At 41.4% G+C, this 26,892-nt stretch overlaps 1 protein-coding gene across 6 annotated transcripts in view; it reads left to right on the top strand.

Annotated features, from left to right (window-relative positions):
- UBAP1 (ubiquitin associated protein 1) overlaps positions 1 to 26,892 on the top strand; it is a 75,334-nt gene that overhangs the window by 10,425 nt on the left and 38,017 nt on the right. The window contains exon 2 of one of the 6 annotated variants that reach the window (XM_025358841.1): positions 14,240 to 14,394. The exons of 4 other annotated variants lie outside the window; for them this stretch is intronic. The gene's annotated coding sequence lies outside the window, so the exon portion shown is untranslated. Of the gene's footprint in view, positions 1 to 6,684; positions 6,808 to 14,239; positions 14,395 to 26,892 lie in introns of all 6 variants that reach the window. One more of the 6 variants, XM_025358840.1, reaches the window with a different exon arrangement.

Here is a 26,892-nt window from a genome sequence, read left to right as displayed (position 1 = left end):
CTTAAAGAAGAAATATTAGCTAGTTCTTGTAATTTATTTGTTTATTTATTTTTTGAGACGGAGTCTCGCTCTGTCACCCAGGCTGGAGTACAGTTGTGTGGTCTCGGCTCACTGCAACCTCTGCCTCCCAGGTTCAAGCGATTCTCCTGCCTCAGCCTCCTGAGTAGCTGGGATTACAGGCCCTCACCACCAAGCCTGGCTAATTTTTTTGTATTTTTAGTGGAGATGGGTTTCACCATGTTGGCCAGGCTGGTCTCGAACTCATCTCAGGGGATCCACCTTCCTCATCCTCCCAAAGTGCTGGGATTACAGACTTGAGCCACCATGCCCTGCAGTTCTTGTAATTTAATAGTGAATCTTTTTTCCTTTCTTTCTTTTCTTTTTTTTTTTTTTTTTTTGAGACAGGGTCTTGCTGTGTTGCCCAGGCTGGAGTGCAGTGATGCAGTCACAGCTCACTGCACCCTTGACTTCCCGGGTTCAGGTGATTCTCCCACCTTAGCCTCCCGAGTAGTTGGGACTGCGGCCTCATGCCACCATGCCCGGCTCTTTTTTTAATTTATTTTTTAAATTTTTCGTAGAGATGGGGTTTCGTCATGTTGCACAGGCTAGTCTCCAACTCCTAAATTCAAGTGATCCACCTGCCTCAGCCTCCCAAAGTGTTGGGATTACAGGCGTGAGTCACAGTGCCCAGCCTGCTTTGGATATATTATTGGCATTATATTTAGTGGAAGAGTATATATATTAGGGTAATGGAGATTTATTTCATTTAGTAGTGTAAGAAATTATGTTTAGGTACAGTTCTAATATGAGACATTCTATATCTGCCCTGTCTGATATGTCTCCAACATTGACAATGGAGATATAAAATATTTCCATCAGTGTAGAAAGTTCTGTTGGACAGCACTGTTTTAGATCAGTGATTCTCAAAGTTTTAGTGTGTGTATGGATAACCTGGATGTATTATTAAAATGTAAATTCTGAGTCTGGTGTGGGCTTGAGAGTATATTTATTTATTCTCAGTATGTTCACTGGTCTGAAATTTCTGGCCTCAAGCAGTCCTCCCACTGTGGCCTCCTAAAGCACCAGGATTGTGGGTGTGATTCACTGTGCCTGGCCTGTGTAAACTTTTAAAATAGTGTCTTTAGCTATGAGAGATTATATTGTAATGGCAGAACTCTGGACAGTGAGTTGAAAGATCGAAAGCTATAGTTTACTTTTTCCACCATCGTGAAGCTTTTAGAGGCCTGTTGGGAATAGGAATTCTAAAAGGCAAATGTGTCTGGAAGGCTGTGGTCCAAGGCCATTTTTTGTTTGCTAAAAGTGGGGTCTCCAGAATCAAAGAGAGCACATAACTGTTTTTAAATTGAAGGTGTTTATGCCTGAGATGAAACTGAATTCTATTTGGGCAAGAGATTTGTGCTTATGTATACAAGGCAAAGAACAACACAGTGACTCCTGGTGGCAAACCAAACAAAACCAGAGTAATCTGTGGAAAGGTAATTTGCACCCATGGAAACAGACATGGTCCGTGCCAAATTCCAAAGGAATCTTCCTGCTAAGACCATTGGACACAGAATTCACATGATGTTGTAACCCTCAAGGATTTAAACTAATGAAAAGTAAAAGTGGATTTGCGAACAAAAAAAGTCCTAGTTCAGCTTTCCTATTTAAAAACCAACCTCATTCAGCCTTGGACTTTTTTTTTTATTTTAATTTTTTTTAATTAAAAAAATTTTTTTTAGTGATGGGGTTTTGCTGTGTTGCCCAGGTTAGTCTCTAATTCCTGACCTCAAGTGATCCTCCCACCATGGCCTCCTAAAGTGCTGGGATTACAGGCATGAGCCACGGTCCCTGGCCTGTATAAACTTTTTAAATAGTGTGTTTTGCTATGAGAGCTTGTATTATAATGGCAGAACTGTGGACAATGAGTTGAAAGATCTAAAGTTCAGGCCAGGCGTGGTGGCTCACGCCTGTAATCCCAGCACTTTGAAGGCTGAGGCGGGCAGATCATGAGGTCAGGAGTGTGAGACCAGCCTGACCAACATGGTGAAACCCCGTCTCTACTAAAAATACAAAAATTAGCCAGGTGTGGTGGCACATGCCTGTAATCCCAGCTACTCAGGAGGCTGAGGCAGGAGAATCACTTGAACCCAGGAGGTGGAGGTTGCAGTGAGCTGAGGTCAGGCCACTGCACTCCATCCTGGGTGATAGAACAAGACTCCATCTCAAAAAAAAAAAAATCTGAAGTTGTAGTTCATCTTTCCAATTTAAAAACCAACCTCTCTCAGCCTTGAACTCTTCTTTTATTTTTCTTTTTTTTTTTTTTTTTTTTTTAAAAGGGGGGGTCTCGCGCTGTGTCACCCAGGCTGGAGTGCAGTGGCGCGATCTCGGCTCACTGCAAGCTCCGCCTCCCAGGTTCACGCCATTCTCCTGCCTCAGCCTCCGAGTAGCTGGGACTACAGGCGCCCGCCACCACGCCCGGCTAGTTTTTTGTATTTTTAGTAGAGACGGGGTTTCACCATGTTAGCCAGGATGGTCTCGATCTCCTGACCTCGTGATCCACCCGCCTCGGCCTCCCAAAGTGCTGGGATTACAGGCTTGAGCCACCGCGCCCGGCCTCTTCTTTTATTTTTCAATTTTCTTGGGGGTCTTGCTATGTTGCCCAGTTTGGTCTCAAACTCCTGGCCTCAAGCGATCATCCCACCTTGGCTTCCCAAAGTGCTGGGATTATAGGCATGAGCCACCAAGCCTGGCTAATATATTTTTTTTAAATCACAAGTTCATAATGATGTTTGTTATTTGTTTAACTTTTAGCCCCTGCAAATGAATATATTTGTAATTTAGATTTTAGAATTATAGGACTTTAAATATTTTGCCTTTCCTCTTTTATATAAAAGTATTAGTTCTTAGGCCGGGCGCGGTGGCTCAAGCCTGTAATCCCAGCACTTTGGGAGGCCGAGACGGGCGGATCACAAGGTCAGGAGATCGAGACCATCCTGGCTGACACGGTGAAACCCCGTCTCTACTAAAAAAATACAAAAAACTAGCCGGGCGAGGTGGCGGGCGCCTGTAGTCCCAGCTACTCGGGAGGCTGAGGCAGGAGAATGGTGCAAACCCGGGAGGCGGAGCTTGCAGTGAGCCGAGATCTGGCCACTGCACTCCAGCCTGGGCGGCAGAGCGAGACTCCGTCTCAAAAAAAAAAAAAAGTATTAGTTCTTTACAACTATAATTACTTATTTTCTATATTGAACTCATGTAAAAAGGGTTTTAAAATAGTAATACTGCTATTATAGCTAATAAGTACAATCTAAAATCTTTGCTGTTCTTTATGTTCTTAAAATAGTGTGTAAGAGAGGGCCAGGCGCAGTGGCCCACATCTGTAATTCCCAGAACTTTGGGAGGCGAGGCAGGCAGATCACTTGAGGTCAGGAGTTTGAGAACAGCCTGGCCAATATGGCAAAACCCCATCTCTCTACTAAAAATACAAAAAATTAGCCAGGCATGTTGGTATGCACCTGTAATCCCAGTTACTCAGGAGGCTGAGACAGGAGGATCGCTTGAACCCAGGAGGTGGAGGTTGCAGTGAGCTGAGGTCGCGCCACTGCGCTCCAGCCTAGGTGACAGAGTAAGACTCTGTCTCAAAAAATAAAATAATAAAATAAAAATATTGTGTAGGGGAAACTCTCAGACCACATTCTTCCTCCACTCTCACACCACCACAACAATAATCAACATAGAACACATCTGTGACTAAAAGTGTGGGGGTTTTTCCCCTGTGCACCAAGCAGTGGACACCAGCTGGGTGTTCTCCAATTCAATTCAGGTTGAGGGCTCAGTCTTCAAGACTGCCCGCACACCCCCCTGGACACCAGTTTCCTGTCTGGGGCCCTGGATGTTATGACCCGCTGTCTTCATGTTGGTGTTCCCACAATCTCCTCTTTGGGTTTAGTTAATTTGCTGGAGCATCTCACAGAACTCAGGGAAACACTGAAATTTATTTGTTTATTCTGAAGGATCTTACAAAGGATATCGATGAAGGGAAGCATAGAGCAAGGTATGGGGGAAGAGGTGTGGAGCTTCTCTACCCTTCTTGGGTGCCACCATCCAGGAACCTCCAGATGTTCAGCTCTCCAGAAGCTCTCTGAACCCAGTCCTCTTGGGCTTTTGTGGAAGCTTCATGATGTCAGCATGCCTTCTCTCAGGGTGTAGGGCAGTCCCCTCGCTGGAGTGGGTGTTAAGACCCACAGTGAGAAAGGTGAGGAAAGATCATAGTCCTTTCTTGGGGCAGGTGAAAGTAGGGCAGAGGAAGAGGTTTTGTTTCCTGAGACCTGCCCCTGAGACCTAACACACCCAATATTCTATCAGAAGACTGTAACTAGGGCTGTGGGAATTATGAACCAGGAACGGTGGATGAAAACCAATATATGTCATAACACTACAAATATGTTTTACTGATGTATACAATTAGAGTACTGAGTTCTAAAGTCACTTCAAATAATTATATCCTCTGGTCATTTTACTAATTTTATGTACAGTTAGGTTTATTTGTTTCATTTTTTATTCATTTTGAGGGCTAAAAATTATATTGCTAAGAATATGTAATAACTGTTTTGAGAAGTTAGAATACAGAGATGTATAAAAAGAAAATAGCCGGGCGCGGTGGCTCAAGCTTGTAATCCTAGCACTTTGGGAGGCCGAAACGGGTGGATCACGAGGTCAGGAGATCGAGACCATCCTGGCTAACATCGTGAAACCCCCGTCTCTACTAAAAAAATACAAAAAAACTAGCCGGGCGTGGTGGCGGGCGCCTGTAGTCCCAGCTACTCGGGAGGCTGAGGCAGGAGAATGGCATGAACCCGGGAGGTGGAGACTCCGTCTCAAAAAAAAAAACAAAAAAACTTCTTATAAGACACTGTTAGAGAAAAAAATAAACAACTTACCTGAATGTATGAAATACATTTAAAAAGACCTCTGTTCTCTTCTGAATCTACTAGTGAAAAGACAAAAGAAAAAAAAAATCTGTGTATGTATACGCACAGAAAAAAAGATAAAAATATACAGGGATGAATAAAGTGAGTTTGAGTAAGAAATGTCAGGGGTCAAGTCTCAGTTCTGCAACTTACTAGGTTACGTATCCCTTGCACAAATTAACATCTGAGTTTTAATCAATAAAATGCGAATAATAGGCTGGTCCACTGGTAGTGGCCCATCAGAACTTATTCACAGCAGTGTTACTAACGTTGGTATACAATCCCCCACTGCTAAATTTGACTGGCTTAAAAAAGAAAAACAAAATAGGCATAATAGCAACTATCTCATAAAGTTATTGTAAGAGATAATGAGATAATGAGATAATGCATACAAAGTGCTTAGAACAATCTGAACACATGGCATATGTTTTCAATAAATGTGAGCTCCACAAATATTTTATACAAATATTCTAACAGTGGATATTTCCAATGGTGGCTTAAAGAAAATTTTTATTTTCTTTTTATTTATTTATTTTATTTTATTTTTATTTTATTTTTTTTGAGACGGGAGTCTCGCTCTGTCGCCCAGGCTGGAGTGCAGTGGCCGGATCTCAGCTCACTGCAAGCTCCGCCTCCTGGGTTTACGCCATTCTCCTGCCTCAGCCTCCTGAGTAGCTGGGACTACAGGCGCCCGCCACCTTGCCCGGCTAGTTTTTTTTTTTGTATTTTTTAGTAGAGACGGGGTTTCACCGTGTTAGCCAGGATGGTCTCGATCTCCTGACCTCGTGATCCGCCCGTCTCGGCCTCCCAAAGTGCTGGGATTACAGGCTTGAGCCACTGCGCCCGGCCTGTAACAAGTTTTTGATTTTGTTGAAGTCCCCTTTAGTTTTTCCTTTATGGTTTGTGCTTTTGTTGTTATATCTAAGAATTTTTGCTTAATCTAAGATCAGGAAGATGTTCTCTTTTTGAAGTTTTATACTTTTAGGTTTGACTTTTTTGTCTATGATTAGTTTTGACTTAATTATGTATGATGTCATGTGGATGGAAGATTTTTTTTGTTTGCACATAGATACCTATTTTAGCACTTTTTGTTGAAAAGTTTACCCTTTCTAAAATATTTTTTCCATATTTATATTTGGACCTGTTCTATTCTATTGATCTATTTGTCTATCTTTATGCCAATATCACACTATCTTGATAATCATAGCTGTATAATAAATTTATACAGATCAGAAAAGAAAGTTTCTCAAAGTTGTACGATTGTAGGTCCTTTGGATTTCTATACAAATTTTTTGCTGTGTGTGTTTTTGGTTGGTTGTTTGTTTGTTTTTTTGAGATAGAGTCTCACTATGTTGCCTAGGCTGGCCTCCAACTTTTGGGCTCAAGTGATCCTTCCACCTCAGTCTCCTGAGTAGCTGCAACTACACAAACATGCTACCATGTCTGGCTCCATGTGATTTTTAAAATTAGTTTGCCAAGTTTCTATAAAAAGCTACTGGCTTTTTATTTATTTGTTTATTTATTTATTAATTATTATTTTGAGACCAGGTCTTGCTCTGACCCCTAGGCTGGAGTGCAGTGGTGTGGTCGTGGCTCACTGCAGTCTCGACCTCTCAGGCTGAAGTTTATCCTCCTACCTCAGCCTCTTGAGTAGCTGGGACCATAAGTGTGTGCCAATAAGCTTGGCTAATTAAAAAAAATTTTTTTTTTGGAGATGGAATTTAACTCTTATTGCCTAGGCTGGAGTGCAATGGCGCGATCTCGGCTCACTGCAACCTCTGCCTCCGGGGTTCAAGCGATTCTTCTGCTTCAGCCTCCCAAGTAGCTGGGATTACAGGTGTGCACCACCATGCCCAGCTAATTTTTTGTATTTTTAGTAGAGATAAAGTTTTGCTGTGTTGACCAGGCTGGTCTCGAACTCCTGACCTCAGGTGATCTGCCCTACTCGGCCTCCCAAAGTGCTGGAATTACAGGCGTGAGCCATGGCGCCTGGCCTAAAAAATTTTTTTTAATACCGACGGGGTCTCACTATGTTGCCCCGGCTGATCTTGAACTTTTGGCCTCAAGTGATGCTCCTGTCTCAGCCTCCCAAAGCACTGGGATTACAAGCATGAGCCATCATACCCAGCTTCACTGATTCTTCAGCTTGATTGAGTCTGCTGTTGAAGTTTTCTATTGAATTATTTGGTTCACTCATTATATTCTTCAACTCTAAGATTTGGTTTTTATTATTTGTTTCTTTGTTTTCATTTTGTTCATGTATTGTCTTTCTAATATTGTTATTTGTGTGTGTGTGTGTGTGTTTAATTGAGACGGAGTCTTACTCTGTCACCCAGGCTGGAGAGCAGTGACAATCTCGGCTCACTCCACCTCCTGGGTTCAAGCGATTCTCCTGCCTCAGCCTCCTGAGTAGCTGGGACTACAGGTGTGTGCCACCACACCTGGCTAATTTTTGTATTTTTAGTAGAGACGGGGTTTCACCATGTTGGCCAAGCTGGCCTTGAACTCTTGACCTTGTGATCTACCTGCCTTGGCCTCCCAAAGTGCTGGAATTACAGTCGTGAGCCACCATGCCCAGCCGGTTATTTGTGTTTTATTGTAGTTCACAGACCTTCTTTAAGAGGATTATTTATTTATTTATTTGAATTTTTATTAAAATTTTTTTTTCTTTTATAGAGACGGGTTTCACTATGTTGTGCTGGTCTTGAACTGACCGGGCTCAAGCAGTCTGTCCGCCTTGGCCTCCAGAAGTGCCAGGTTTACAAGTGAGAGCCACTGCACCTGGCCAAGAGGATTATTCTGAATTCTTTGTCAGTCAGTTCTGTCGATCTCCATTTCTTTAGGGTTGTTTTTTGGCATTTTATTCATTTTCTTTTATGGTATCATGTTTCCTTGGTTCTTTTTTTTTTTTTTCTCTTTTGAGACAGAGTTTTGCTCTGTTGCCTAGGCTGGAGTGCAGTGGCACGATCTCAGCTCACTGTAGCCTCTGCCTCCTGAGTTCAAACAATTGTCCTGCCTCAGCCTCCCCAGTAGCTGGGGTTACAAGCATGTGCTACCATGCCTGGCTAATTTTTGTAGTTTCAGTAGAGATGAGGTTTCACCATGTTGGCCAGGCTGGTCGTGAACTCCTGACCACAGGTGATCCACCTGCCTCAGCCTCCCAAAATACTGGGATTACAGGCGTGAGCCACCGCAGCTGGTCTCCTTGATTCTTTTTTCTTTTTTTTTTTTTGAGACGGAGTCTCGCCCTGTTGCCCAGGCGTGATCTTGGCTCACTGCAGGCTCCTCCTTCCGGGTTCACGCCATTCTCCTGCCTTGGACTACAGGCTCCTGCCACCACGCCTGGCTCATTTTTTGTATTTTTTAGTAGAGATGGGGTTTTGCCATGTTAGCCAGGATGGTCTCAATCTCCTGACCTCGTGATCTGCCTGCCTCGGCCTCCCAAAGTGCTGGGATTACAGGCATGAGCCACTGCGCCTGGCCCCTCCTTGATTCTTAATGATCTTTTTGTCCTTGTGTTGATTTCTGTGCATTTGAGGAAGTAGTCATCTCTTTTAGTCTTTACCAGTTCATTTCTGTGAGGAAAGACCTTCAGCAGTCAGCCTAGCCTGGGGTTCTGGATGGGTCAGCTGGTAGTACCTGTGGGCAAATCTCTGGTTGAACTTGGTAGCTGCCCATACTCTGAGGTTAGGTGGGGCTTGTCTCTGGGGTCTGAGGCCAGTGCAGGTCTGTTGGCTGGGCTCTGAGGTTAGGAGGGGCAGCTGGCTGGGCTCCACGTTTAGGCCAGGCTGCTCTGTGATTGGGGAGGGCTGCAGGCTGCACTCTGGAATTTCCCCGGTCAGGTGAGGCTACAGGGTATGCACCATAGATGGGTAGGACTATAGGCTGCATTTTGCAATCAGGTGGGGTTGTATGTTGTGTTTTGCTGTTGAATGGGGACATTGGCTGAATTTTTTGCCTGGATGGGGCTGCTGGCCCTGCTCCAAGGTTAGACGGGTTCTGTGGCCAGGCTCTCTGGTTGGACTACCTGGTCCTTTGGAGTTGGAGATTCAGCTGTACGATTAGGTGAGGCCATAGGCTGTGCTCAGCTGAGGTCAGACTGGACCACTGGCACAGGAGCCAACCCAGGCACAACTGTTGACTGTGCTTGTTGGATAGACATGCTGTAGATGGGCAGAGCTGCTGGTTGGGCTCTCTGGTTGGGTGAGGCCATTGGCAGGGATGTGGTCTCATTGTCGTGATTCGCATTGTCATGATACTGGTTGGTGTGAGCCCCACCCCTTTCTTTGTTCCTAGCTGACTCCAGTGGTCTAGCCCTCCCATTTCTTCCCTATGAGGCACGACAGACATGGATCTCCTGGGAAGCACCCTGGAAAGCTGGGAAAGTTGGGGAAGCTGAATGTCTGCCTCGGGCTCTCATTTTCCCACTGCAGAAACTATAGGCCCAGGGGATCACTCTCTGGCCCCATGTGGGCCTGGTGAGGGGCAATGCAGTCAAAAAATCAAGTCACTCTTACCATTCTAATGTGGCTTTTGGTATTTGTGCTCCAAGGGAGTGCTTAAGCACTAGGCTCTGGAATTTTCACAAAGGTGTTCTTGTCTGTGGATAATTACTAATTGGCATTTCTGTGATAGTAACTAAAACCTGGACCTCCTATTCCACCATCATGTTCTTGGACTTGTTTTTATTATTTATTTTTTTATTTATTTGAGATGGAGTCTCGCTCTGTTGCCCAGGCTGGAGTGCAGTGGCGCGATTTCGGCTCACTGCAGCCTCTGCCTCCTGGGTTCAAGCAATTCTCCTGCCTCAGCCTCTTGAGTAGCTGGGACTACGGGGCACACCACCATGCCTGGCTAATTTTTTGGATTTTTAGTAGAGACAGGGTTTCACTGTGTTAGCCAGGATGGTCTCAAACTCCCGACCTCATGATCCGCCTGCCTTGGCCTCCCACAGTGCTGGGATTACAGGCGTGAGCCACCGCGCCCAGCCTATTATTTATTTTTAATTTTAATTTTTTTGAGACCCTATTTCTGTTTTGGAATAATTTTATATTTACAGAACATTTTCAGAGATAATACGGAGTACAGAGAGTTCCTGGCTCTCCCTAACTCAGTTTTCCCTAATGTTAACCATCTTACATTACCATGGTATATTTGTCAAACTGAAACACCTACCTTGGTACATTAGTATCAACTAAACTCTGGACTGTATTTAGATTTCTCCTGTTTTTCTTTTTTTCTTTTTTTTCCCCTTTCTTTTTTTGAGACAGGGTCTCATTGTGTCTCTCCAGGCTGGAGTACAGTGGTGTGATCACATCTTACTGCAACCTCGATCACCCCTGGCTCAGGTGATCCTCCTGCCTCAGCCTCCCTAATAACTGGGACTACAGGTACGTGCCACCATGGCCTGACTTATTTTATTTTATTTTATTTTATTTTATTTTATTTTATTTTTTGTAGAGACTGGGTTTCACCATGTTGCCCAGGCTGGTCTGGAGCTCCTGGGCTCAAGAGATCTGATCCTTCTGCCTTGGCCTTGCAAAGTACTGAGATTACAGGTGTGAACCACTACAGCCAACCGTTTTCTGCAATTTTTTTTTTTTTATTTCAGGATCCAATCTAGGATAACTAAATTGTGTTTAGTTGTCATGTCTTCTTAGTTTCTTCTGGTCTGTGATGGTTTCTTAGTCCTTCCCCTGCCCCCTGGTAATTTATTTGACAGCTTTGGGGAAAACTGGTCAGGTATTTTGTAGAAGGGTCCTCATTTTGGTTTTGTCTGCTGTTTTCCTTATAATTAGACTGGGCTTGTGGATTTTTGGAAAAATACACAGGTAAAGTACCTGTCTCAGTTATATGAAATCAGTATGGACTTAAGTATTCAGTTTATATTTTGGGTTAAAGTCCCACATTGATTTATTTTATTGCTCAAGTTGTTTTATCTTTGGCCATTGAGAGCTCTTTCAGATTGGCCTTGGCCTGAGAATCTGTCATTTCTCCAGAGAGTAGGGCTTGTTTCTCTGTCAATCTGATCTTCATTCCTTTGTAGAGACTTCATTTGTGGTATCTTGATAACTTTTAGAAACCACCCTCTTAGGAGGGGGTTTGTTAGTGCTGTTACGATTTTCTTTTTTAAGAGATTATGATTGGGATGGATAGATGTTTAGTTTGCTAACCTGATCTAATACTATTAATTTTTGCTAAAGAGAATTTGTAGCATCTAGAGCTGTATGCTTTACAGTTTTTCATTGTATGATGTTTAACATATAGAAAAAATATGAATGTGAAACATCTAAGTTATGAGGCATAATGATAAACATTTGCAAGCTTATTAGTTGTCTTGAAAACTAGAGCATTACCAGTACATTACTATTTATTTATTTGTCTGTTTCTGTCCTATCCTATCCTTTTACTACTCTACAGGGTTAGCTGTTCCCCTGAATTTTGGGTTTATCACTTCCTTCCTTTTATAAACCACATTATATATATTCCTAAACAATATACTGTTTAATTTTGCTTAATTGTGAACTTTATAAAAATGTTGGCCGGACGCGGTGGCTCACGCCTGTAATCCCAGCACTTTGGGAGGCCGAGACGGGCGGATCACGAGGTCAGGAGATTGAGACCATCCTGGCTAACATGGTGAAACCCCGTCTCTACTAAAAATACAAAAAAAAAATTAGCCGGGCGTGGTGGCGGGTGCCTGTGGTCCCAGCTACGCGGGAGGCTGAGGCAGGAGAATGGGGTAAACCCGGGAGGCGGAGCTTGCAGTGAGCTGAGATCCAGCCACTGCACTCTAGCCTGGGCGACACAGTGAGACTCTGTCACACACACACACACACACACACAAAGTTAAACTGTGTATAGGCTTTTGTGATTTTTTTTTTTTTTTTGAGATAGAGTTTCGCTCTTGTTGCCCAGGCTGAAGTGTGATGGCGTGATCTTGGCTCACCGCAATCTCCGCCTCCCGGGTTCAAGTGATTCTCCTGCCTCAGCCTCCTGAGTGAGTAGCTGGGATTACAGGCTTGCGCCACCATGCCTGGCTAATTTTTTGTATTTTTAGTAGAGATGGGGTGTCTCCGTGTTGGTCAGGCTGGTCTCGAACTCCTGACCTCAGGTGATCCACCAGCCTTGGCCTCCCAAAGTGCTGGGATTACAGGTGTGAGCCACGGCACCCAGCCTTGTTTTAGTTCTTTATTTTAGAAAGTTCCAAACTCATAAAAGTAGATTCGGCTGGGCATGGTGGCTCATGCCTGTAATCCCTGCACTTTGGGAGGGCGAGGTAGCCAGATCACCTGAAGTTAGGAAATTCGAGATCAGCCTGGCCAACATGGTGAAACCCCATCTCTACTAAAAATACAAAAATTAACGGGTGTGGTGGTGTGCACCTGTAATTCCAGCTACTTGGGATACTGAGGCAGGAGAATCACTTGAACCCCGGAGGCAGAGGTTGCAGTGAGCTGAAAGCGTACCACTGCAGTCCAGCCTGGGTGGCCGACTGAGACTCTGTCACAACTACAACAACAAAAATGTAGATTTATCCTGCTTTGTAAAAACTCTTATTTTTTTCTACTCACACACCACCACAGCAATTATCAACACAGAAAAAGAATTCTGTGGCCAAGTGTGTGGGCAATTTTCCCCACACACCAATTAGCTGACACCAGTTGGGTGTTCTGCAGTTCAGTGCCGACACTACCTACCTGGAGATAGTGTCAGATCCCACTGGTTGAATGCGCAGTCTCCAAGATTGCCCCCTAGCACTCATCAGTCACAAGTCTGGGCCTCAAGACCACCAGCTTCACTCATGTTGGAGTTCCCTTGATTCTCTCTTTGGGTTTGTTTAATTTGCTAGAGTGTTTCACAGAACTCAGAGAAACTCTTTTATGTTTACTGATTTATTCTAAAGGCTATTGCAAAGTATACAGATGAAGAGATTTGTCTGGCAAGGTATGGGGGAAGGTGCACTGACTTTCCATGTCTTCTCTGGGGCGTCACCATCCACGAACCTCCATCCAGGTGTTCAACTAGCCGGAAGCTCTCCAAATCCAGTCCTCTTAAGTTTTTATGGAAGCTTCATGATGTCAGCATTCCTTCTCCCAGAGTACAGAGTGGGACTCTCCCTCTCTCAGTTTTTTTTTTTTGAGACACATTCACTCTGTTGCCCAGCTGGAGTGCAGTGGCATCATCTTGGGTCACTGCAACCTCTACCTCTGAGTAGCTGGGATTATAGGCATGCACCACCACGCCCAGCTAATTTTTGTATTTTTAGTAGAGATGGGGTTTCACCATGTTGGTAAGGCTGGTCTCAAACTCCTGACCTCAAGTGATGCTCCCACCTCAGCCTCCCAAAATGCTGGGATTATAGGAGTGAGCCATCCTGCCCTGCCTGGAGAGGGGCTTAAGACCCACAGTGAGAAAGGGGTATTGGAAGACATAGAGTTCTACCTTAGGACAGTTGTGGCCTTTGAGGCCTGACATACCTAATATTATAACAAAAGATCTGACAAGGGCTATGGGAGTTATGGGCCAGGAGCTGTAGTCGAAAACCTGTGTGTGTGTGTGTGTGTATGTATGTATGTATGTCCATGTCCGTATATGTATATATCATAACACCATACAGCCCCAATAACTGTCAATCTAACTTTATATACATACCCTCTGCCCAGTTATTTTAGAGCAAATCCCAGTCATATCATTTAATCTGTCAAGTTATTTTTGTATATCTCTGAAAGATCACATAAATTACTATAATAGCATTATCCTGCCCATAGAAAATGAACTTATTCTCTAACATATTATCAAATATTCATGTTTTCTTAATTGTTTTATTGTTTTTTCCTCATGTATTTGGATTGGGACTCAAATAGGGTCTAAGTTGTGATTGCTTGAGATGTGTTCGTTAAGATCTTTTTCAGTCTGTAGGTTCTTTTTTCATCTTGCTCTTTTTGTGTTGAAGGAAACTGAATCACTTTTTCTAAAAGTTTGCTACAGTCAGGATTTTGCGGTTTAATTTGCTACTGTTTTAATTAGGATTTGGGTACGTATGGATAAAACAAATAATCAGCTGGGTGTGGTGGTGCATTCCTGTAGTCCCAGATACTTGGGAGGCTGAGGCAGGAGGATCTTTTGGGCTCAGGAGTTTGAGGCTGCAGTGAGCTATGTTCATGCCACTTCACTCCAACCTGGGCAACAGAGCAAGACCCTGTCTCTAAAAACAAGGATTAACAAAAATTAAATATGCTTTTATTTCTGGTTCTTTTTTCTGTCAGTTTTTGATATCAGTATTATGCTGATCTCATATGAGAACTTGAAATTCAGCAACATTCATTCAGCAGGACTTACTGAGCACTACTGTGTCCAGGCACTATGCTTGGTGTAATGGTGAATGAGACAGAAGTGGTATTTGTCCTCGTAGTGCTTAAAGGCTAGTGGGGAAGACAGACAATAAACAAATCCTGAATAAATTGATAAGCTGCAAGTATATATTTGTTCCCGTTTTATGTGTTGGAATAGGTTAAATAAAATAGGAATAATCTGTTTCTTAAATATTTAATAGAACTTTAAATAAAGACATCTGTTCTGGTATTTATTTTAGCATACACATATTTCATAAGCATGTGAAATTACCTAAGGACCCTTTTTCTCTCCCCATAAATCTTTGACACCGTGTGAAGTTGTTCCATCCTTATATTGTTTTTCCTTTAGGCCTACAATGTTCCCCTGGGGATTTGAGTTTTCAAGTTTCGTGAACAAGGCTCTATTACTTACTTCTGTGGGAAAAATCATTCAGGTTTCACATGATGGAAACAGAATGATACAATCCACTGAGTTTGAAGACTCCAAGAAGAACAAAAAATTATGTTTGTGATTACTTATTTCAGGTTAAATTAATAGCTTCTAGTATGGTAACTTCTTTTTGTTTTAAAATTAACCAGTTAGAGACTGGGCATGGTGGTTCATGCCTGCAATCCCAGCGTTTTAGGAGGCCACAGCGGGCAGATCACGTGAGGTCAGGAGTTTGAGACCAGCCTGGGCAACATGGTGAAACCCTGTCTCTACTAAAAATACAAAAATTAGCTGGGTGTGATGACACACACCTGTAATCCCAGCTACTCGGGAGGCTGAGGCATAAGAATCTCACTGCTGCACTCCAGAGTGCAGAGGACAGAGCAAGACTCTGTCTCAAGACAACAACAACAACAAAAAACTAACCCGTTAGTATTGTATTAGTTACTTGTAGAGTAAAATAGTGTCAAATAGTAAGGATTTTCTTCTTAAAAAAAAAAAGGGTGTGAATTGTACATATTTGCTGAGTCAAGTATACTTTCTGAGTTAAGTATACATAGTCCACACCCAATGTTTTTTTTCTTTTTTTTTTTTTAGAAGAAAACACCCATTTGTTTTTATGTGCCCTTGGAATTAAGATGAAGTCTTGTGCTATCTTTTTTATAGGTTTAAGACTAGAAAAACCAGTGAAATTCATAGTTAGAAAATAATCTATCTCTAGTCCTTTAATTCTGGAAAGAATTCCAGAGATCATTTATTCCAGTAGTCTCATTTTATGGAAGAAGCCCTAAAAGTTCTTTTGTTTATTTCAGAGGTTTTTACTGGTTCTACAAGTCTTTTAATTGTCCAGGGTGCTCTTGTCTTTCTTGCCTTCTGGTATGAATTGTGATACGATTTTTGGAGTTGGGAAGGAAATATTTTTGATTCAGTAACTTCTTGACATTATTTTTTTGCCAACCAGTGTTTATTCAGTTGCAAGAATTAAATTGATAAGTTCGTGGTCAGATTTCCTCTTGAGGACACTGCACTTTTACCGAACTCTCTGAATAAAATACTTTAAATAAATTGTAATGAATTGGTTAAGATGCTGACTTGAAATTTCTGATTGGCTAATGCTTTTATTTTTTATTTTTATTTTTTTTGAGATAAGGTCTCACTCTATTACCCAGAGTGAGAGTGCAGGCTGGAGTGCAGTGGCGCCGTCACTATTCACTGCAGCTTCGACCTCCCCAGGCTCAGGCGGTCCCCCGCCTCACCCTCCTGAGTAGCTAAGACTACAGGCGTGTGCCACCACACATGGCCAGTTTTTGTATTTTTTGTAGAGACAGGTTGTCACTGTGTTGCTCAGGCTAGTCTTGAACTCCTGGGCTCAAGTGACCCTCCAGTCTCCCAAAGTGCTGGGATTACAGGCCTGAGCAATCACACCCAGCCCTGACTAATGCTTTGATGTCATGACTCCCATTCTGATTTTTTTTTTTTTTTTTTTTTTGAGACAGAGTCTCGCTCTGTTGCCCAGGCTGGAGTGCAGTGGCCGGATCTCAGCTCACTGCAAGCTCCGCCTCCCGGGTTTGGGCCATTCTCCTGCCTCAGCCTCCCGAGTAGCTAGGACTACAGGCACCCGCCACCTCTCCTGGCTAGTTTTTTTTTTTTTTGCATTTTTTAGTAGAGACGGGGTTTCACCGTGTTAGCCAGGATGGTCTCGATCTCCTGACCTCGTGATCCGCCCGTCTCGGCCTCCCAAAGTGCTGGGATTACAGGCTTGAGCCACCACGCCTGGCCCCATTCTGATTTTTAACTAGTCGTTACTTTCCTGTACTTCCATTATGGTAGTCTCGTAAGACTTATAATTTCAGATTTTTTTTGGTAACTACAAGAGATTATTGTTTTAGCTTTTTCATTTTAAAGATATTGTTTCATCTAGTTGTATTCTCAAATTACATATTGGGTAGAATTATTAGTTATATAATTATCTATTAAATTTTCAGGAAGTTGAAGGGAGAGAGTAAGTGAAAAGCTACCCCTGCTAAAGATTAGACACTGTACTAGATGGTTGGAGGATTAAGAGGAGACTAGAACTAAGGAAAATCTTTGTCTGGATTTTATTGACCCATTTTGGAATTAGCTGCAGTTCTTAAGAAATCAAGATTGGGTCAGCAGGACATAGAGGCTCACGTCTGTAATCGCAGCACTTTGGGAGGCCGAGGCGGGAGGATCACGAGGTCAAGAGATTGAGACCAGCCTGGCCAATATGGTGAAACCCCGTCTCTACTAAAAATACAAAAATTAGCCAGGTGTGGCGGCGGGTGCCTGTAGTCCCAGCTACTCAGGAGGCTGAGACAGGAGAATCGCTTGAACCTGGGAGGCAGAGGTTGCAGTGAGCCAAGATCGCGCCACTGCACTCCAGCCTGGCGACAGAGTGAGACTCCATCTCAAAGAAAAAAAAGAAAAAATCAGTTTGGGTCAATAATTTGCTTTTACAATACTATTTTATCTCTGTATGTACTTATTTGTCACTTTGTAATTTTTAGGGAGTTGCTTTTCAACTGTAATCTTGTTTTTTTATTAAACTGTGAAATGAACTTTGTATTCAGTCACTAGTTGTGTTTCTCCCTTCCAAGTACTAACCAGGCTTAACCCTGCTTCTGAGATCAGACAAGATCAGGAGTGTTCGGGAGGTTTGGTTGTAGACACTAGTTGCTTTGCTTATAAGCCTTAAGTATACCTTACAATTAATAACTTTGGTAAAACTTCATTTGAAAATTAAGACTAAGCCTGAGCAACACGGCAAAATCCCATCTCTACAAAAAATTAGCTGAGCGTGGTGTTGGGTGGTCCCAGCTACTCTGGAGGCTGAGGTGGGATGATTGCTTGAGCTCAGGAGCTTGAGGCTGCAGTGAGTCAAGATTGTGCCACTGCATTCCAGCCTGGGTGACAGAGTGAGACCTTGTCTCAAAAAAAAGAAAAGAAAAAATTAAGACTAAATTCATCTAGTGAGAAAACATGTATTATAGCATCTTGACTTAAAAAAAAAAACCCTTCATTTTCTGAGTTTTTCATAAGCCAAGTATTTTCTTAGATTTGAAGTCTTAGAATTAGGTTATTTTGGCTCACTAGCTGTATGTGTAGAGTGAAAATAGTATTTCTACATTTGGTCAGTTGCATAATGTTACTATACCTTTGATCCATCTGGAATTTATTTTGGTATGCAGTGTGAAGCAAACATCGGATTTTACTTTTTTCTAGATGACTACCCAGTTGTCCCATGACTTGATTTTAAAAAGCAGCTTTATTATATACCAAATATTTATATTTTGGGTATTTTTAGGGATTTCTACTTTGTTCCATTAATCTGTATCTGTACCAATACAACACAGCTTTCAGTGTTGTATCTTCTGATATTTTAATATCTGATAAGCTAGTCTCCATTTTCTTTGGAGATTTTTTCTTTTTTTTTTCTGCGTTTGCTTAATTGTTATCTCTTTTTTTTGAGAGGGAATTTTGCTCAATGGCGTGAGCTCAACTCATTGCAACCTCTGCCTCCCAGGTTCAAGTGATTCTCCTGCCTCAGCCTCTGGAGTGGGTTAGGATTACAGGCTCCTGCCACAGCTGATTTTTGTATTTTTAGTAGAGACGGGGTTTCACCATGTTGGCCAGGCTGGTCTCAAACTCCTGACCTCAAGTGATCTACTCACCTCGGCCTCCCAAAGTGCTGGGATTACAGGCGTGGGTCACCGTGCCTGGCTGCTTAATTGTTATTTTTACATGAACTTTAGAATCAGCTTGTCTAGTTAAAAAATAAAAAGAAAAAGGAAAACATAGTATTTCAGTTTTCATTTGGATCATGGCAAATTTGTGTAGCAACTTAGAATTGATCTTAATAATGTTGAATGTCCTGCTCAAGAGTATTGTATGTTTTTCTAGTTGTCTTAAGTTTTCTTTTGTGTCTTTCAGTACAGCTTTAGTTTTCTCTCTTTATGTCTTCATTTTATTCCCAGTTCTTAACTGCTGTGGTATATTGGTATGTTGTGTGTTTCTCTTATATTTCTTTTTTTTTCTTTCTTTTTTTTTTAAAGAGATGGGATCTTGCATTGTTGCCCAGGCAGGCTGGCCTCGAACTCCTGGGCTTAAGCAGTTCTCTTGTTTCAGCACGTTATATTTATTATCTGGCTATGTATATATGAAGGCTGTTTCAGAGTATTAGTTTGTTTCAGAATATTAATTTTGTATCCAGAAATACTTTATAGCATTCTCTTGTCAGTTTTTGGGTTTTCCTGGGAAAGTTTCTTATTTGAGTTTTTATACTTTTTATTTCTCCCATCTAATATGAAATAACAGTGCTAAGCAGTTGTGATAATGGACATCTTTGTCTTGTTGCTGTCCTTCATGGGAATACTTGCATAGTCTCCCCACTAGTCAGCATGCTCTGGTATTTGATATTTTTTTTTGTTTTTAAAAACTCATGTAAAAGAGATAGCCATATGATTTTTCTTCTTTGAGCATTTAATGTATGCTGAATTATATCAACAGAATTGTTAGTGTTGGTTTTGGACTGTATTTATGCAAAAAAATCTCACTTGGACATGGTTTATTCCGAATATGTACTGGTAATTTTGGTTGTTACTTTTTTTTTTTCCATCAAGGATTTTCTTATCTGTATTTATATATGAGATTTTTCCGAAGTTTTTTGGCACCAATATTATACTCATTTTGTAAATACAAATTGGACACTGTTTCTATATTTTGGATCCATTAAAATCCCTTTGGAGGCCTGGCACGGTGGCTCATGCCTGTAATGAGGCAGGCAGATCACCTGAGGTCAGGAGTTCGAGACCAGCCTAGCCACCATGGTGAAACCCTGTCTCTACTAAAAATAAAAAAATTAGCTGGGTGTGGTGGTGGGCAGCTGTAATCCCACCTACTCGGGAGGCTGAGGCGGGAGAATTGTTTGAGTCTGGATGGTGGAGGTTACAGTGAGCCAAGATCGTGCTGGTTATTGACTCAGCTACTTACTTTTATTTTTATTTTTTGAGGTAGAGTCTCATTTTGTTACTCAGGCTGGAGTGCAGTGGCGTGATCTCAGCTCACCGCAACCTCCACTTCCTGGGTTCAAGCTATTCTCCTGCCTCAGTCTCCCGTGTAGCTGAGATTACAGGCATGCGCCATGACACCTGGCTAGTATTTTTTGTATTTTTAGTAGAGACGGAGTTTCGCCATATTGGCCAGCCTGTTCTCAAACACCTGACCTCAGGTGATCTGCCTGCCTTGGCCTCCCAAAGTGTTGGGATTACAGGCGTGAGCCACCACGCCCGGCCTGACTCAGCTACTTCTGATTTTGGAAATTTATCATGGTTTTCTTTGTGTCCTAATATTTACACAAGTTTTGTAAGATGTTCTTTGGGTATTTAAAAAGGTGTATTCTGCTTTCAAGATGCTTTTGATCTAACAATATAAATTAAATCTAGATTAGAACTAAGTTAGATTTGTTATCTATTTCTGCCTAGTTGGTAGAAACACAGTGGTAATGCTGTGTTATTTGGGGCAATTCAAATACTGTTAGCTCTTCATGGTTTGCACTCTTTATTATTAATAAAGTAAAACACCTGTTACACCTCCATGACATCTGTAACCTAGACTCATTTGTATGCTTACTGGTCTAGAAACCACTGATTTATTCTGTGTTTTTTCTCTCTCTGAAGTCGTTATCTTTCATTAGTTATATTTTGTGTGTTTTTTCCAACGCTCTGTTGAATTACATATTATTGTGCTTCTTTTTAGTCCCCTTATAGGTACTTGTTGCTTACCAAATTTTTTCCCCCAATTACAAAGTATGTGTGTGTTAATCGTAGATAAATGTATTCATATGTGCTCAGTACAGGAAACCAGGAAAACGAATAGCACAAAAGGAAAAACCAAAAGGCTAAATTTCTGATCTTGTTTCTATAGGCTAGTGACTCAAATTTTCTTTTTTAGTTTGCAGTAAAACAGGGGTGCTTAGGAAAAATCTGAACCAGTATTTTATTCCAGCTGAATTGAAAGAAATTGATGCATAAAGAAAAGCTTACTGGAGCTATTGATATGTTCCTCAGTATGAATCAGAGTACTGTGACCTCTTTTGTTGGCCTTCCATTATCAACCAAGTACGCCGATGTGCAGCAGACAGTAATAAGGGGGCTTAGTTTTGCAAATGCAGAGCTTGTAGACAGTGATAGATCCTGAAAATAGTGTCTCTGGCTAATTCTCAGACTTAATCTGACTGAAAGCAAGGCCTCACAAATTGAATTCAGTCTTCACAGTTACGTTCTTAACTCACACACAAAAAAGATTCTAATACTATTCTGTTCAAATAAAAATTTACATGTTTTCTGGCCAGGTGCGGTGGCCTGTAATCTCAGCACTTTGGGAGTTCAAGATGGGTGGATCACCTGAGGTCAGGAGTTCGAGACCAGCCTGGCCAACATGGCAAAAACCCATCTCTACTAAATACGAAAAAATTAGCTGGGCACGGTGGTGTGTGCCTGTAGTGCCAACTATCCGGGAGAGGCTGAGGCAGGAGGATTGCTTGAACCTGGGAGTCAGAGGGTTGTAGTGAGCCAAGATGGTGCCACCATACTCCAGCCTGAGCAACAGGGAGACTCCATCTCAAAAAAAAAAATTTTTTTTTTTTTTTAACATGTTTTCTATAGGTATACTAGTTTACTGGTAGAGCGGTTGGAAATGTTTTGCCTTCTTGAAAGTTATAGTTAATTCACCAACCTTTTTCTTCTTTAAAAACATCGTTGCTGGTTTGAATACTTTATCAACCTTTGTGGAGCTCTTTCTGCATGTCAGGCCGTATATAAAAGTATCTTTTTAAAATTTTTATAATAAGAATCATTTGAGGTTATTTCATATGTGGTATAAGGGAATGGCTTCCAGGCTTGGGTTTTATGGATCAGTAAGAAAAAAAAATGGGACAATGAACATATGATTGCTAGCTTTTAGTTTTGTCAATATAGACATTGTTGTCATTTATCTTGAATACTCAATATTTAATTTGGAAACATTAATATTTTTCCTTCATTTTATTCTCTCATTATAGATTTATGGTCTGTGCAGAGTTGGCTGATTATTCAGTCTACTACCTTTATTTTACTGGTGAGGGAGCTGAGGCTCCAAAATGCCTTTGAGACCCCAGAGAGAAGACAGAAAACTTCTTTCTCGTGAATATAGTATAGCCTAATATTGACATGTTACTAGCAGTTACACACATAAATGTTGCTATGAGTTGTATGGGTGTTAATTTTTCTTCAGGCTTGAAATGTGATGATTCCCAAAGCCATCTTTTAATGTAAATTAGATAATTTCCTGGATTAATTTGTATCTTGGGAAATTACTGATTGCAGCTATTTTAGAAGTGTGACTGTGATAGCTTACTGAGATTCTGAGTTGCTATTTTGTTTTGGGAAGCGATTTTTAGAGAGTATTATAATAATTTGACAGATATGCAAAAGAAAAGAAAGTGAAAATGAGAACATTAATACAGTTGCCCTTGGGCTTTCTCCTCCCTTTCTTAGACGGCCTGGTCCTTCCCAAGGTGTTTTTTATTATTACTTTTTAAAAATTTCCTGGTCTCCTATCCCTACCTCCTTCAACTTTTCCTTTTCCCATTTCTTCCCATTCCTTCACCCATCTCCTCTTCCTTCATCCTGGCTCCTCCTTCTCTTCCTGCATTTCTCTTGTTACCTGTTTCTCCATCTCTTTTTATTCTTATATTTATTCTTTGTTGTTTTTTGTGATGTCTTTAATAGGTAATTCAGATTTTAAGTTACCAGGTTTTCTTCCTGTAGTATTTGAACTGAAGTGATACTGAGCTGGAAAAATAGAACATCACTGATAAGTTGTTGGTTTTGGGATTTCTAAGTTTTGTTAGTGTGAAAGTTCTTGAATTAAGAATGCGTGTTCCAATCCATACCACCAACTAAAAAAGAAAAAGAATATGTTTTATTGTTATTTTTGATGAAACTTTCCCTTTAATAGAAGCATATATTTATTTTAGTGGAAATTTATGATTGCTTGTAAATTTTTTTTCCCTATCATTAATTATAGTTTTACATTAGTGGCAAATATTTCTTTCAGTCTTGTTTTGGGCACATTTTTTACATAAGGTAATTTAATTTAATTTATTAGAACATTTTAAATTTTATAATTATTGGCCAGGAGGTGGTGGCTTATGCCTGTAATCCTAGCACTTTGGGAGGCCAAGGCAGGAGGATAGCTTGAGCTCAGAAGTTCAAATCAAGCCTGGTCAGCATAGTGAGACCTCATTTCTATTAAAACACACGCACGCATGCACACACACACACACACACACACTCTTATAGTTATTTTCTATTTATTATATGCTTTTAAAAAATTAAATACTTTTTTTAGTTCCATGTCTACTCCTATGTTATATGCTTTTAATAAATACTCTTAGTGTCATCACAACATTATCTTCTGGGCCAGGCATGGTGGCTCAAGCCTGTAATCCCAGCACTTTGGGAGGCCGAGACGGGCGGATCACAAGGTCAGGAGATCGAGACCATCCTGGCTGACACGGTGAAACCCCGTCTCTACTAAAAAATACAAAAAAATAAAAACTAGCCGGGCGAGGTGGCAGGTGCCTGTAGTCCCAGCTACTCGGGAGGCTGAGGCAGGAGAATGGCGTAAACCCGGGGGGCGGAGCTTGCAGTGAGCTGAGATCCGGCCACTGCACTCCAGCCTGGGCGACAGAGTGAGACTCCGTCTCAAAAAAAAAAAAAAAAATTCTGGATTTTCCGTTATTTAATCATTTTTCCATAATTGAGTATTTAGATAATAGGAGAGTATTGTAAAATAAATGGGTTTAGGAAAAATACACCCCTCCTAGCTTAGATCAGGAGGAATTGGATACCCTGAACAGACCAATAACAAGCAGCAAGATTGAAATGGTAATTTGAAAATTACCAACAAAAGAAGTGTAGGACCAGACAGATTCACAGCAGAATTCTACCAGACATTCAAAGAAGAATTGGTACCAATCCTTTTGAAACTATTCCACAAGCTAAAGAAGGAACCCTTCCTAATTCATTGTATGAAGCCAGCATCACTCTAGCAAAACCAGGAAAGGACATAACCAAAAAAGAAAACTACAGGCTGATATCCTTGATGAACATAGATGCTAAAATCCTTAACAAAATACTAGCTAACCGAATCCAACAACATATCAAAAAGATAATCCACCATGATCAAGTGGGTTTCATACCAGGGATGCAGGGATGATTTAACATATGCAAGTCAATAAATGTGATACATCACATAAACAGAATTAAAAACAAAAATCACATGGTCATCTCAATAGATGCAGAAAAAGCATTTGACAAAATCCAGCATCTCTTTATGATTAGAACTCTCAGCAAAATCGGCATATGAGGGACATACCTCAATGTAATGAAAGCCATCTCTGGGCCAGGTGCAGTGGCTCACTCCTGTAATCCCAGCACTTTGGGAGGCCGAGGCGGGTGGATTACCTGAGGTCAGGAGTTTGAGACCAGCCTGGCCAACATGGTGAAACCCCGTCTCTACTAAAAATACAAAAATTAGCTCAGCATGGTGGCAGGCGCCTGTAATCCCAGCTACTCGGGAGGCTGAGACAGGAGAATCACTTGAACACGGGAGGTGGAAGTTGCAGTGAGCCGAGATCGCGCCATTGCAGTCCAGCCTGGGCGACAGAGCGAGACTCTATCTCAAAAACAAAAACAAAACCAAAAAAACCCAACCATCTGTGACACACCTACAGCCAACATAATACTGAATGGGGAAAAGTTGAAAGTATACCCTCTGAGAACTAGAACAAGACAAGGATGCCCATTCTCTCACCACTCCTCTTCAACATAGTACTGGAAGTCCTAACCAGAGCAATCAGACAAGGGAAAGAAAGAAAGGGCATCCAAATTGGTAAAGAGGAAGTCAAACTGTCACTGTTTGCTGACATTGTGATCGTTTACTTTGAAAACCCTCAAGACTCCTCCAGAAAGCTCCTAGAACTGATAAAAGAATTCAGCAGTTTCTGGATACAAGATTACACCAATCAGTAGCTCTTCTATACACCAACAGCGACCAAGCAGAGAATCAAATAAAAAACTCAACCCTTGGGCCAGGCGCAGTGGCTCAAGCCTGTAATCCCAGCACTTTGGGAGGCCGAGACGGGCGGATCACGAGGTCAGGAGATCGAGACCATCCTGGCTAACACAGTGAAACCCCGTCTCTACTAAAAAATACAAAAAAAACCTAGCCGGGCGTGGTGGCGGGCGCCTGTAGTCCCAGCTACTCGGGAGGCTGAGGCAGGAGAATGGCGGGAACCCGGGAGGCGGAGCTTGCAGTGAGCTGAGATCCGGCCACAGCACTCCAGCCTGGGCGACAGAGCGAGACTCCGTCTCAAAAAAAAAAAAACAAAAAAAAACAACTCAACCCTTTTTAGAATAGCTGCAAAAAAATTAAAATACTTAGGAATATACCTAACCAAGGAGTCAAAAGACCTCTACAAGGAAAACTATAAAAGACTGCTGAAAGAAATCATAGATGACACAAACAAATGGAAGCATATCCCATGCTTATGGATGGGTAGAATCAATATTGTGAAAATGACCATACTGCCAAAAGCAATCTACCAATTCAGTGTAATCCCCATCTAAATACCACCATCATTCTTCACAGAATTAGAAAAAACAATTCTAAAATTCATACGGAACAAAAAAAGAGCCTGCATAGCCAAAACAAGACTAAGCAAAGGGAACACATCTGGAGGCATCACACCACATGATTTCAGACTATACTATAAGACCATAGTCACCAAAACAGCTTGGTACTGGTATAAAAATAGGCACACAGACCAATGGAACAGAATTGAGAACCCAGAAATAAACCCAAATACTTACAGCCAGCTGATCTTTGACAAAGCAAACAAAAACACAAAGTGGGGAAAGGATACCCTTTGCAACAAGGGTGCTGGGATAATTGGCTAGCCATATGTAGGAGAATGAAACTGGATCCTCATCTCTCACCTTATGCAAGATAGATACATCTCTCACCTTATAGAAGATACAAGATAGATACAAGATAGATACAGATTTCTATAAAAAAATTCTAGAAGATATCATTGGAAAAACCCTTCTAGACAGTGGCTTAGGCAAAGATTTCATGACCAAGAACCCAAAAACAAATGCAATAAAAACAAAGATAAATAGCTGGGACCTAATTAAGCTAAAGAGCTTTTGCATAGCAAAAGGAACAGTCAGAGTAAACAGACAACCCACAGAGTGGGAGAAAATCTTCATAATCTATACATCTGACAAAGGACTAATATCCAGAATCTACAACCAACTCAGATCGGTAAGAAAAAAACAATCCCATCAAAAAGTGGGCTAAGGTCATGAATAGACAATCCTGAAAAGAGGATATACAAATGACCAACAAACATATGAAAAATGCTCAACATCACTAATGATCAGGGAAATGCAAATCAAAACCATAATGTGATACCACTTTACTCCTGTAAGAATGGCCATAATAAAAAAATAAAAAAACAGTAGATATCGGCGTGGATGCGATGATCGGGCAATAGTTTTACACTGCTGTGGGAATGTAAACTAGTACAGCCACTCTGGAAAACAGTGTGGAGATTCCTTAAAGAACTAAAAGTAGAACTACCATTTGATCCAGCAATCCCACTATTGGGTATCTACCCAGAGGAAAAGAAGTCATTTGGAAAAGACATTTGCACACGCATGTTTATAGCAGCACAATTCACAAGTGCAAAATTGTGGAACCAACCCAAATGCTCATCAATCAACGAGTGGATAAACTGGTGTGTGTATATATGTATATATGATAGTATATATATATGTGTGTGTGTATATGTATATACATATATATGTGTGTCTATATATATCTATGTCTGTATGTATCTATATCTGTATCTATCTATCTATATATGATGGAATACTGCTCAGCCATAAAAAGGAATGAATTAGCATTTGCAGTGACTTGGATGAGATTGGAGACTGTTCTAAGTAAAGTAACTCAAGAATGGAAAACCAAACATCATGTGTTCTCACTGATATGTGGGAGCTAAGCTATG

This window comes from Theropithecus gelada, chromosome 15 (assembly GCF_003255815.1).
Source record: "Theropithecus gelada isolate Dixy chromosome 15, Tgel_1.0, whole genome shotgun sequence".
Classification (NCBI taxonomy): domain Eukaryota; kingdom Metazoa; phylum Chordata; class Mammalia; order Primates; family Cercopithecidae; genus Theropithecus; species Theropithecus gelada.
The sequence above is the reverse complement of the archived record's forward strand: the minus strand, read 5'-3'. Positions and strand labels throughout refer to the sequence as shown.